This window comes from Cavia porcellus, unplaced genomic scaffold (genome assembly GCF_034190915.1).
Source record: "Cavia porcellus strain 051 isolate PalLab524CR breed Dunkin Hartley unplaced genomic scaffold, mCavPor4.1 scaffold_5, whole genome shotgun sequence".
Classification (NCBI taxonomy): domain Eukaryota; kingdom Metazoa; phylum Chordata; class Mammalia; order Rodentia; family Caviidae; genus Cavia; species Cavia porcellus.
The window spans coordinates 846,120-859,430 of NW_026947488.1; the positions used below are offsets into that span (position 1 = coordinate 846,120).

A 13,311-nucleotide genomic window follows, 5' to 3' on the forward strand; every position below is an offset into this window, starting at 1 on the left:
CTGGGAGGCTGAAGAGGGAGGTTGAAGCAGGAAGATCACATGTTTGAGCCAGGTTATTCAGTGACCTACCAAGAGTCTGTCTCAAAAAAGTACAAATAAAAAATTGGGGATGTAGCTCAGTATAGAGGCCCCAGGTTCAATTTCCAGTACCACCACCATCACCCACCCACCCACCTACACACACACACACACACACACACACACACACACACACACACCTGCATGGTAGTGCATACATGCCTTCCTGTAATCCCAGCACTTGGGAGGCTGAGGCAGGAGGATCCCTGCAAATTCAAGGCCAGCCTTGACTACATAGTAAGATCCTGTCTCAAAAAACAAAAACAAAACACAACACAAACAAAACAACAACAATCCCCCTTCCAAAGAAGACAAACCAATCAAGAACTACTTAAATGATCAAGACTGCTAAATTAGTCAATAATGAAATTAATAAGTCCATCTGAACAAACTTCGTAAGACTGATCCAAGTCATATCACCTATGATAAAGTATTTAATCAGTAGTGCTACATACCTGAAACAGAAACACAATTGGTACTTAAGAGGCTGCAAATCCAGTGTTAAGCATAGACTCATAGAGAGCCAGGACATTTACCTGATCCTGAGTCCTCAAAACTGCCACTATTAAATCTCGGTACTGCAAGACTTATGCTGGGAGAGATAAAATAATCCAAATTATGGAAAACAGTGGGAGCCAAGGATATAGCTCAGTGGCACAAGCACCTGCCTGTAAGCACGAGATCCTCAGTTCAATTCCTGGTACCAAAAGAGAAAAAACAAAAACTGGTGAGGTAACTGCTCTAATAATTGCTAAAATCATCTATAATCAACGTTTGGTTTATCAAATTCATAATTCTAGAAAAGACAATGAAAATCTCTGGTGATACATTTCTAGCACCTGTTAGGTTAAACAATTGATTTCATTTAACTGCGTCCTTCAATGCATGTTTTGTGGTTTTACAGATACTACCTCCTGTGGGAAGGCCACTGGTGTAACAACAGCTAAAATATTATTAGAAAATCTACATCACACATGGGACATACCTGGACAAACCTCCAGCAATGAGGATGTTTACTGTACCAGACAAACTATATAAAATAGTTTAATAAGTTGTTTTGTTTTGTTTTGTTTTTTGTACCAGGAATAGAACTCACAACCTTCAGTTTGCCAAGCAGTCGCTTATGCCACTAAGCTAAACCCCCGACCAAAAGATGTCCATATGTCTACAGCTCTTTGATTTTTTTTTTTTTTTTGGGCACCAGGGATTGAACTTACAACCTTGCACTTGCCAGGCAGGTACTTATGCCAATGAGTTAAATCCCCAGCCCTCTTAAATAAGATATTAACAACAATGATAAAGCCAGGCATGGTGGTACACACCTGTAATTCCTGCACAATAGGGTCTCAAGCAGGAGGACCTTTGCAAGTTCCAGACCAGCCTGGACTACAAAGTGAGTTCAAGGCTAATCTGAATGACATAGTGAGATCCTGACTCAATAACAACAACAATAAATAAATTAAATAGTAAAAGCAATGGCAAGGGGCTGGTGATACAGCACCGCAGCACAATGCCTACCTGGCCCATACAAGGTCCTGAGTTCCATTCTTAGTACCAATAAATAAATGCATACAGATATACGTATGATGACACTAAGCAAAGCTAACCAAAATCAATTGGATTGCTTTGGTCAAACGAATGGCAGATGAAAAAAAAAAAAAAAAGTATGGCAGATGGATGGCAACCAGATCGACTCCCCGTAAAAGACATACCATCTTTTAGAAAAGAGACCCTTTATTTATTTATTTATTTATTTTTGGGATGTTTCCTTTTTATCGGTATCGGGGATTGAACTCACGACTGCCTGCTTACAAGGCAGGCGCTTATGCCGCTGAGCTAAATCCCCAGCCCCAAAAGAGACCTTTTAAATACGAGTGCACAATTTAGTTCACAAACAGAAACAAAATTTTGTTTTTGTTTGCAAATTCTGTATCAGATGATAAACACAACTGTAGCCATCTCTCCCACACAAATACAAACATAGTCACCTTTCCCAAAATCATACAACAAATTAAGTTCAAGAACCAAGGTACCACTGTAGTCACTAGAAGACCTATGTCCCTAATGTATCTTCCACTCTGACAGATATGACTCAACAGTTCAAGACTTTAATGATTTTGTTTTGTTTTGTTTGAGACAGGGTCTCACTATGCAGTTTAGGCTGGCCTTGAGCTCACTTTGTAGCCCAGCCTGGTCTCGAACTCCCAATGATCCTCCTACCTCAGCCTTCCGAGTGCTGGGAATACAGTCATGAGCCACTGCGCCCAACTAAGACTTTAATGACTTACACCAAAACCTTCACGCCACCAACTGATAACTAACGAAATCTTTCATGTTCCTAAACCCCAAACTTAGTTCTTCTGGAAATGACACTGAAAAGACTGTCCTTGAACACTTTGGACGGGATCATATTAAGTTCTCTGCAGCAGAGCTTTGTGGCCTCTAGTCTAAAATCCACATTTCCAAACCAGGGGTTGAGGGTTAGCATGGGATCCAGACTCCTGAAATGTACATCTCCTGGGGACTTTAGGATGGAGCTGACCAGGAATGCTTTTCCCCAGAGAAAAATAGCATCCTAGAAGTGGGCATTATCCCCAGAACTGTGGATCATTGACTTTTCTGCAGTTATGAAAGTGAGGTCTTTTTTTCTGCTACCCTAATCTCTTTCCTTTCCTTCCAGAAACATTCAAGGGACCATAATCTACACATTGCTTTACCAAGGGCTTATGCTGTGCTAAGAAACCAGAGCAAGTGTTAGCTGATTTATTTTCTAACCCTTGTCTGAATAAGATACTACATTAACCCTTGATCATAAATATAGACATAGGCAGGTAAATATAGACATAGTATTTCTTATGGGGTGAGGAGTTGTGCTAAGGTTTCAAATCCAGAGATACTCTACCACTGAGTTACATCTCAGCCCTTTTTATTTTGAGATGAGGTCTCTGTAAGTTGTTCAGGATGGAACTTGTGACCCTCCTGCCTCAATCTCCAAATACCTGGAACTACAGGTGTGCACCACCACACTGCATGTATGTGTGGGAGAACACTGACTCACAAACATGGGGGACTGAATTCAGGGTCATGTGCAGGCTCAGCAAGCACTCTACCACTGGGCTACATCCTCAGCCCTCATATTTTAATTTTTTCTTTTTTTTTTTTTAGCTCTCATATTTTAAAATAAAAATTTAAAAATACATATATGAAGTTCAGTAAATTACATTGATTGTATGTTAATTAACTTTTGTTGTTGTTGTCTTTTTGAGACAGGCTCTCATTATGCAGTTCAGGCTGATCCTGAAGCTCAGACTGGCCTTGAACTCACAATCCTCCTGCCTCAGCCTCCTGAGTGTTAGTATTAATTAGCTCACAGATGAATACTGTGCATAGCCCTTTAGATGTACGCAGCATGTCCTTTAATTTAAAAAACTAGTTTATTAACTTGTTTTATTCTCATTTGCCCATTTAAAAATATAGGAGGTGATAGGAATATAGCTCAGTGGCACAGTGCCTACCTGGCAAGCGCAAGGTCCTGAGTTAGATTCCCCGTACCAAAACAAAACAAAAGTACAAGGAAGCAGGTGCCATACAGCTATAATTCCAGCACTCTGGGAGGCTGAGGTAACAGGATTGTGAGTGTGAGCCCAGCATGGACAACAACTTAGTGACTTCACAATAACCTGACTCAGAATAAAAAAGGGCTGGGCTCTGGTTTAGTATGAAAGCTCTGGGTTCAATCATGTGTACCAAAAACAAAAGCAAAACATGAAAATACATGGAAAGATCTTCCAAAGCTTAGTGGCAAACACTTGTAATCCTAACAGTTGAGGCAGATGCAGAAGGATCAGGAATTCAAGGGCTGGACTACACAGTGAGAAACTGTTAAAAAAAATAAAATAAAATAAACCACACAACCAAAATTAGCAAACCTATGTTTAAAGCTTTAGGGGAAAACAGCTGTCAATCAACTGGATGGTTATTTGGGAATGAGTCCAAAACAAAGACTACAACCCCATTCCAGGAGCAGTGTTTAGTCTGTGAGGGCAAAATAGGGCCAAGATCTAGCTGGACTATTTCAGGTCACTTTAGATTCTGTGTGAGTTGTAGTGTCTTTGTCTTTGAAAACTTTCATAGGCAGCCAGAAAGAGTGGCACATTTCTGTAGTTCCACCTATAGGAGGTTGAGACAGGACCGTCACTTATGTATACAAATTCAAGATCAGCCGTGGAAACACAGTGAATCCTTCATCTCAGAAGGAAGAGGCTGGGTACAGTGGCACACACATATCATCCCAGCACTCAGGAGACTAAGACAGGAAGATCAAGAATTCAAGGTCAGCCTAGGCTACCTTGACTCTGTCAAAATATCAAGACAAAAAAATTAAAGATAAATTTTAACAAAATAGAAAGGATAGGGACCAAAGATTTAGCTCAGTGACATTAGCGCCTGCCTGACAAATGCTAGGTCATGTGTTTGATCCCCGGTACCAAAAAAAAAAAAAAAAAAAAAAACCAGAAAGAATGGCAACTGATAAGAGCCACGTTAGTATAACATACCAAAAAAAAGGGTACTATGAAATTTTTCAGTGGTAATAATTACATAGTATTACTCAAGGAGGCAGGATGAAGCAAGAGAAAACTCCGTCAACAAACATTTTAAGAATAACTTTGTACATTCTGGTTGTCAGTTAATAAGCACAAAGGCATTTATTTGTGCCTGTTCTCCAATACTGTACCTTTACACTGGAGAATATGCATAACTGCATTTTCTTAGGTATCAAATTGGATAACAGCTGTTTTGCAAGGCTGTCCTGAGGATTATGGCTAATGCTCATTAAGCAACTTTGCCAAAGAGCCTATTTAACAAAAAAAAAAAAAAAAAAAAACCACAGTTAGTACCACTTCAGAGTTTACACCATTTCAGGAAGCCTCTCAGGGAGTGTCTAAGAAAATACACTGTTTAAAAGAGAGGACAAGTTAAGAAATACTTCATAGAAACTGTAATCCTTCAACTACAGACTTTCTAGTTTCAGCTCCAAACTAACCCAGCTATTAGGCTATGTTAAAGGATCTTCAAGAAGTTTCCTCACAATGAGCCTTGTGAGTAACAGTGTAAAATGAATACAGGCTGAGTGTAGCGGTGTGCCCCTATAATCACAGCAGTCTAGGAGGTTTCAAGGACAACCACAAAATTTAAGCCTAATCTGGGTTATTTAGTTATTTGTCTCAAAAATAAAGAATAAAAAGGGCTGAAGATGTAGCTCAACACAAAGGAACTAGGTTTGATAACCAGTTTTAAAAAAAAGATGAGGGGCTGGGGATTTAGCTCAGTGGCATAAGCGCCTACCTTGCAAGCAGGGAGTCGTGAGTTCGATCCCTGGTACTGATAAAAAGGAGAAAGACAAAAAAAAAAAAAAAGATGAATACAGTCCAGTAAAAATCTTCATCAATAATACATCTTTTATTTAGTTAATTTACAAAGCAGATGTTCTGTAATCCTAGCAGTTCTGAGACTGAGGCAAGAGGATTGTTATAAATTCGAGGCCAGCCTCATCTACATAGTTGAGTTCAAGGCTACCCTGAACTACATAGAGACCCTGTCTCAAACAAAAACAAACAAGCAAACCAAAAGAAAAACAAAACCAACAAATGTTGACTGGTTTCATTTATCTTAAAAGTCCATTTATAGTTGGGCATGGTAGTACATCCTCATAAACCCAGCCACTCAGGAAGCTGAGTTGAGAGGATATAGAGTTTGAGGCCAGTGTGGACAACACAATGAAATCCCATTAAAAAGAAAGAAAGAGAGAGAGACAGAAAGGAAGGAGGATCACTGCAAGTTCAAGGCTAGCCTGGCCTACAAAGTGAGGTCAAGGCTAGCCCAAACTACATAGTGAAACCCTGTCTTAAAAAGACAGAAGAAGAAAAAAAATCTTGCAAAATTTATTGCAATTGGAAAAAATTAAAATCCACAGATTTTAACGTCAAACACTAGCAGAAATTAAATAAGACTAAAACACCTTGTGTTACTAGCCAGGCCTCATGATACACTCCTATATTCCCAGCACCCAAGAGGGCTGAGATAGGAAAATCAGAAGACTAAACCTAGCCTGGGCATCCCGTCCCAAAATAAAAAATAAAACAAACCGGGCACAGTGGTGCACACCTGCAATCCTAGCACTGTGAGAGGCTGAGGCAGGAGGACCACAAGTTCAAAATCAGCATGGAAAACTCAGCAATTTTGCAAGACCTTGTTTCAAAATATATGAAGAAAGGGCTGCAGATGTAGCTCAGTATGAAAGCCCTAGGTCAGTGATGGCAAATCTTTTAGAGCTTTCAATGATACAAAAGCCCACTCACATGTATGCCGTTAAGTTCACCGCCACTATCCCAGGTATGATCTCCAATACCACAAAAATGGATGGATGGATGTATAGATAGATAGCTAGACAGACAGACAGAAAGAAAGAAAATAAGTAAAATATCAGGTGGGGTGGCACACACCTGTAACTCTAGGACTCAGGGAGGCTGAGGCAGGAGGATTCCACGTTTAAGCCAAGGCTGAGCAATTTAGTAAGACTCTGTCTCAAAATAAAACAATTAAAAAGTCACTGGGGATATACAGCTCAATGCAAAGGCCCTAAGTTCAAATCCCAGTAACACAAAAATAAAAATCATAAGCAGGCTGGGGATGTAGCTGTTCAGTGTGAAGACCTTGGGTTCAATCCCCAATATCACACACACACACACACACACACAAGCACATATATAAAGTATGTATACATGCATGTGAAATTTGTTCCCTTTGATCTACAATTTTATTTGTTGTAGAGAAACTCCATGATAAAAGCCACCCCACCCTTATTAAATAAAGAAAAATCTAATGGCACTCCTTAGCTAAAAAACAAATATTTCTTATGACCCCGATCCCTTTGGATAATATCACAGAAGGAGACAATGAAAGGCACACAGTGGCACAAGCTATCCTCTCACCCAGGTCCCCATGGCGGCCTCACCTCCATTTAGAACAGGAGTCCCACAGTCTTAGTCTCGTAACCTCGAAGTTCAGCCCCTGGCCCTTAACTGGTAAAGGAGCAACCACACAGGACAGGAGTACTCCCTAAAGAGCCTGGCTGCACTTCTTCCCCAAGAGTCACCAGGCAGAGTACTGCTGAGAAAAGGGCCACAGGTGCATCAGCATTCCCATCCTTTGAGTCACCAGGGCTGTAAGTTATAACCACCCCAAAAGCATTCCTAAGGAAAACAGCCACGAAGACACTAGAGGACTGCGCCATCTAGCAAACCACTACTGTTGCTGGTGATATATGTTCAGTATGTGACAATTAAAATGACAGTAAAATTACAAATAATTCATGAAGACTGAATTCAGATTTAATTACTATCTCCTTAGGACATACACACTGTATTACCAAATCTAAAATTTTTAGACAAGTTTAATGTCACAGGAATAAATGACAATGTTCTCTTCCACAGAATAAAGTTTTACAAATCATTCATGTAAAATACTGAGGACTTTGGAATGACTGAAACCTTAGTGTATACAGATCAGTCCTGAAAAATTAACTGACCAAGACAGAATTTTCAGTGAGTTGTCTCAAACCTGGTCTTACTAGGCACTTCCTACTTTGGAGAATGAGATGCATATTTCATTTCTGCAACTGTAACATGAAACAGCAATATTGTTGCAAAACTCTTTTTAGTTAAGGTAATGGGCTAGATGTGGTAGCACATGCCTATAATCCCAGCATTTGGGAGGCTGGGGTAGGAGGACTGCTGTAATTTGAGACCAGCCTGGACTACTGTGAGTTCAAGGCCAACCTGAACTACATAGTAAGACCTCAATCTCAAAAAGCAACACAAGCCAGGGATTTAGCTCAGTTGCCTAAGCATCTGTCTGGCAAGCATGAGGTTGTGTGAGGTTGTAAGTTGTTCCCAAAAACAGATTTAGCGACTATCTCCTTAGGACACACACACTGTATTACCAAATCTAAAATTTTTAGTCGAATTTCATGTCACAGGAATAAATGACAATGTTGGTACCAAAAAAAAAAAAAAAAAAAAAAAAAAGCTACACAAATGAAACAAAAGGTAACTTACATCTTACAGCAAGTCATGGTGGTACATACTTATAAGGGAAATACTCTTTGAGGCTGAGATAGGAGGATCACAAGTTTGAATTCAACCTGGGCAACACAGCAATTTAGTTAGACTGTCTCAAAATAAAAAATAAAGGGGCTGGGGATTTAGCTCAGCGGCATAAGCGCCTGCCTTGCAAGCAGGCAATCGTGAGTTCGATCCCCGGTACCGATAAAAAGACAAAAAAAAAAAGAAAAAAAATAAAAAATAAAAAATAAAGTTACTGGGGATATAGTTCAGTGTGAAGGCCATGGGTTAAATCCCAAGTACTTAAAAAATAAATAAACACATAAATAAAGCAGAGCACACGTCTTCATTAGTATAGTATGCTCAAAGTGAACGCAAGGTGTCAGGAAAAACAGAATCTACACTAAAGGCTGTTGGGTAATCTAATCCTTAAATCAGTGACTGATAACAGACTAGTTGTTAATCTTCATCAGGGGTTGTCATTATCTGAGGCAGCCCTGGCACAGCAGTCCAGGCTGTCAGATGAGGGGTTTTTCAGGGATAGTATTTTCATCAAATAAAGCTATCACCATTTTTCAGCATCTGTGTCACTTCTATTTAGGAAGCAGCAGGTAAGATATCTTTTGATTTATCATCTTTTCTTCCTCCAATAGGCAGGTGGGATGGGAACCATTCTCCACATATTACAGAGTGCAGAGGCCTAGAGACAAAAGGAGCCCTGATCATGTAGGAGCCTATAAAGAAACAGGAGGTATGTCTGATCAAAAAAACTACATTCATGGCACAAAATTCTGCAGCAAAGAATAAACCTCATTTTAGTGTATGTGTTACCAAAGCAAACACTAAACTTCATTTTAGAAGTGCTACATTTTTTTTCAGAGCTGGGGAACCCAAATTCTAGCACATGCTAGGCAAGCATGCTACTACTGAGCTACGCCCCTAGTCCCAAATACCTTCTTATTCCCCCAGTAGTGGCCTCTGTCAGGGCCTCTGTACTGTGCTACATTCCCAGTCCTTTTCTTATTTTGAAACAGGGTATTGCTAAGTTACTAAACTGCCCAATTTATAAGCCTACTGCCTCAGCCTCCTAGAGTGCTGAAATTACAGGTATGCACCACCATGCCCAGTCCATTTCAAGTCCTACATTTTTAACTGCTCAGCATATAAAACATCTAGAGACTTATAAAGAGCACCATGAGGTGCTAAGGGTCCTCAATTGTGGGATTGGTCCTCATGCTTTGTTTGCACAAATGCCTTCTAATCAGTCTGCTGAAGACTTTGGGGTTTGGAAAGTGTTTTGTTTGCTGATGTGCCTCATTCATACGCAGTACTATACACTCCATGACTTTAGATGTAAACCTCTTCCCTAGATGAAACTATCCTATTATGACTTAGTCTCACTGCACTTCAGCCAGTCATTCAGTAAACATCTGTTCAGCATCTACTATTCTCTAGGTACCACACACTTCACCTCTAACAATTCAGCACTGGAAGCTTTCACGGGGTTGTGCACAATGTAGGTGATTAATGGAGAGTTAGAATAAACCTGACTCTCAGGAATCTAAGCCTGATATTTATGGGGAGACTCTGAGCAAGACACTGCCACACTGGGTTCTACGCTGAGCCAGAGATGTCACTCTCTGCAACAAAAAGGACTCGTTGGGGGCTGGAGATTTAGCTCAGCGGCATGAGCACCTGCCTTGCAAGCAGGCAGTCATGAGTTCAACCCCCGGTACCGATAAAAAGGAAAAGGACAAAAAAAAAAAAAAAGGACTTGTGACCAAAAGGCTAAGCCCAGTCAGGCATGGTGGCTCATGCCTGTAATCCCAACACTCAAGAAATGTACGAAAAGGATCCCTGTGAGTTTGAGGCCAACTGAGGATACATAATGAGCCCAAGGCTAGCCTGGATTTAGAAAAGCCCTATCTCCTCAATCAGGAAGGGGAAAAAAAAAAAAAAAAAAAAAAGGACCAAGACCACACTAACAGACTTGGCCTTGGGGACACAAAGGAACACACTCTGAGGGAGGTGCAAGTCTTGTCAAAGAGCTCAGGCTGTGAGGGCATTAGGAACTGTTCACTCTCATGCAGTACTGAAGAAAAGCAGGACAAATGACTACCTCATCCCAATCGTCTCATGTCACAAAAAAGTACCAGTAACCAAAGACAAAAGTTTTGTTTTGCTTTGTTTGTAAATCTAAGGCCACTATTACGAGTGCAAGATCTGAATTTTAAAAACTTCTATCATGATTAGCTATCATGAGACAGGGTCTTACTATGTAGTTCAGGTTCCAGGCTGATCTCAAACTCATGGTGATCCTCCTGCCTCAGCCTCCTGAGTGATGGGATTACAGGCATGCTTCATTATGCCAGCAATTTTTAAAAAATTTTTAACTCTGAAATAATTACAGATGGAAAGCTGCATAAAAATTTGTAAGAAGGTTTTATGCATCCTTCTAGTCATTCTCTTAACTGGCTTCCCTTTCCTCAATTAGTAGGTGGGAGTTGGCAGTTCTGTCCTAAAGGTACATGGTACTCACTATACACTTACCAGGAACTCTGTGCTCAGTACTCACCCACAATGAGTGGCAGGGCCACACAAGGCATTACTACTGCTAAGCTTCTCATTTCCATTCATTTGACAAATACTTACAGAGCACACACTAAGCACCAGCAACTCTTCCTCAAAAGAAAAATCTCCCCATAGCGATTATTACCTCAGAGAAAAATGTCAAATATGATGATAAGTACTAAATAGGAAATCAGCAGGATCAACAACTGTGGGTGGAAATTAGGCAGGGAAGAAAGTCAAGAAATAAAAGGTAGAGAAATTATAAGTAGTGTAATCATAGAATGTCTCCAATAGCCATGAAGAAGTGAGCATTCCAGGCAATCCCAAGGATACAGCGTATCACTTTGTTCAGAGACCAGCAAGACTACTGGAGTGGGAACAAAGTGAGTGAGGGGGCTCAGATCTTGCAGGGACTGACAGGCCATCTCCCTCCAAAGAGATTTATATCTAGAGGTCTCACGAGCAGATACACAATCTGACATAGGGAGCCACTGAGTCCTACAGCACTGACACAGAGAAAAGATGTGGACTAGTTGAAACTTCCAAAACTAATTTCCCCTCCGGTTAGATCACTCAATCCTCACACTCAACAGAACATTTTTTTAAAAAAAAAGAGAGCAAAACAATTAAGTGAAAATTACCTTAGAAGCATTAGAGTTTTGCCTTCAAGCAATCATGACAAGGAAGTAACATAACTGTTTTTACCATTCAAACAGGTTTTACTGAAACAGACAAATTACTAAAGAAAAAAGCTCTTAACAATTCAAGCACATTAGGCTAAGACCAGCTGGTTAGCACATCCAAAGAGTAACCCAAATCCCTCCCATCAAAGCCAAATCCGAAATCAAAGCTGAAACTTCTGCTTTCTTTTCCCCTAAGACATAACTGGATGAATTCTGAGGAACCATCTCACAGGCAAATGGAAAGAGTTCTTAACCTAGCCACTTAACATGACAAGTTAGAGCCTGAATAGATGAATCCCTAATGACCTACGTAAAAGTACGATGCAAAATGCCGTAAAGCAGATAATGCAGATTTTTTTTCACAAGCCAAATGTTTTTGAAATTTACCATACTTAAAAGATAATTTCAGAGCGTTAAGAAGCAATTTTTGACTACTGGAGCTGTATGAACCGGTGTCTCAACTACCCGGCTCCTTAAACCAAGGGTTCTGGTCTCCCGGACTCTGCGAGGTGGGCCGTGCGCGTGGACCCAGTTGGCCTGGAAAGCCCCGCAGCCGCACCGCCCCGCCCCGCCCGACACCAGGCCGAGCTCGGCCTCGCTGGGCCCAGACCCAGACCTACCGCAGATCTACAACCTTTCCTCCACCGTCTCGGCCGCCGGCTCACCAGCCGCCGAGGGTCGCCGCCATTTCCGGCTGCGAGAGGCCGGACTCGCGGCCCTTGGCCTTCGCCTGATTTGAAGCCCGCTGGTCAGGCTGCCTCGAGCTCACCTGTCCGCCCGCCGCCTGCCGCCGGCTCCGCGGCTCCGCTCCCGCTCCGCGGCGTTGCTGGCAGCCAGCCGACGCACTCCTCAAGCTGGGAATCCCGGCAGTCGCGGGTAGCAACACGGGGCGCGGGAGCAGCACCGGCGGCGGACACGCGCACGCTCATACACGTTCACGCACGCTCACGCACGCACCCGCACTAGCACGCACGCCCTCGGAAGGACGTGGACTCTGACGGGTCGGAGGGGCAAACGGGGCCGCTAGCGCATGCGCCCAGAGCGCTGTGTGGCAACCCCGCCCGCCAAAGAACCGAGCCGCCAGCGTCCGCCGGGTTTGGAGGGCCCAGAGAGCCAATCTGCGGAGCCCCCGCCCTTAGGTGGGCGGGGTCGACTAACCAGGGGCGGTGCGCCCGGAGGCGAAGGCCGGAAGTGCCCCAAGGGCAGAGTCGACGTAAGGGGGCGGAGGCAGCAGTCTGAGACCCCGAGCGCCTCAGGTGCTGCTGAGTGAGACCCGGGGAAGAGGCTGTTAGGAAAGATAAAAACGGGATTGACTTGTGGCTGTTTGCTCAGTGCTTTACCCAGTTAGAAAAAATTTAACTGTCTTTATCAAAGAACTTGGGAGGGGAAACTGGCGCAGCGACCTCACACCCCATCAGAGCCACTAGGTGAGACAGAGCCGAGGGGACTTGCTTCCGTCCTTCCCGTCCGGTCATTCAACTGGCACCGCCCGCTTCCGGAATCACCTGCACACAACAGCCTGCTGAGGCGGGAAGGAACTTCGACTCCACCTTCTCCTGGGCCGGCAAAGCCTTTATTCATCCCATAGTCCCGATGAGACTGGAAACCTGGTCACCCTTCCTTGTCACTTGCTCTTGTGTGCTATTTCTTAAGTGTTTGAATCCTGCAGCAGACCAAACGATCTTTGCAGCCAGGGCGCTGGCTGCCGCGCTCTTTCCCCTTCCCTACCCATTTTTCCATCAGCAGTCACTTCTGCTCTTGTTGGTTTTGGGGGTCTGGTTTTTTGATCCAGGATCTCTCTAGGTAGCACAGGTGGCCTCCAACTGAACATCCTTCTGCCTCAGCCTTCCAGGTGC

General features: G+C 42.6%; 1 protein-coding gene across 3 annotated transcripts in view; it reads right to left on the reverse strand.

The window, feature by feature from the left end:
* Dnajc5 (DnaJ heat shock protein family (Hsp40) member C5) overlaps positions 1-12,457 on the reverse strand; it is a 49,743-nt gene extending 37,286 nt beyond the window's left edge. Inside the window, exon 1 of one of the 3 annotated variants that reach the window (XR_216143.4) lies at positions 12,225-12,457. The gene's annotated coding sequence lies outside the window, so the exon portion shown is untranslated. Of the gene's footprint in view, positions 1-12,075; positions 12,151-12,224 lie in introns of those variants that run through there. The other 2 variants (XM_003462787.5, XM_013144589.3) reach the window with 2 other exon arrangements.
* Positions 12,458-13,311: the final 854 nt, after the last annotated feature.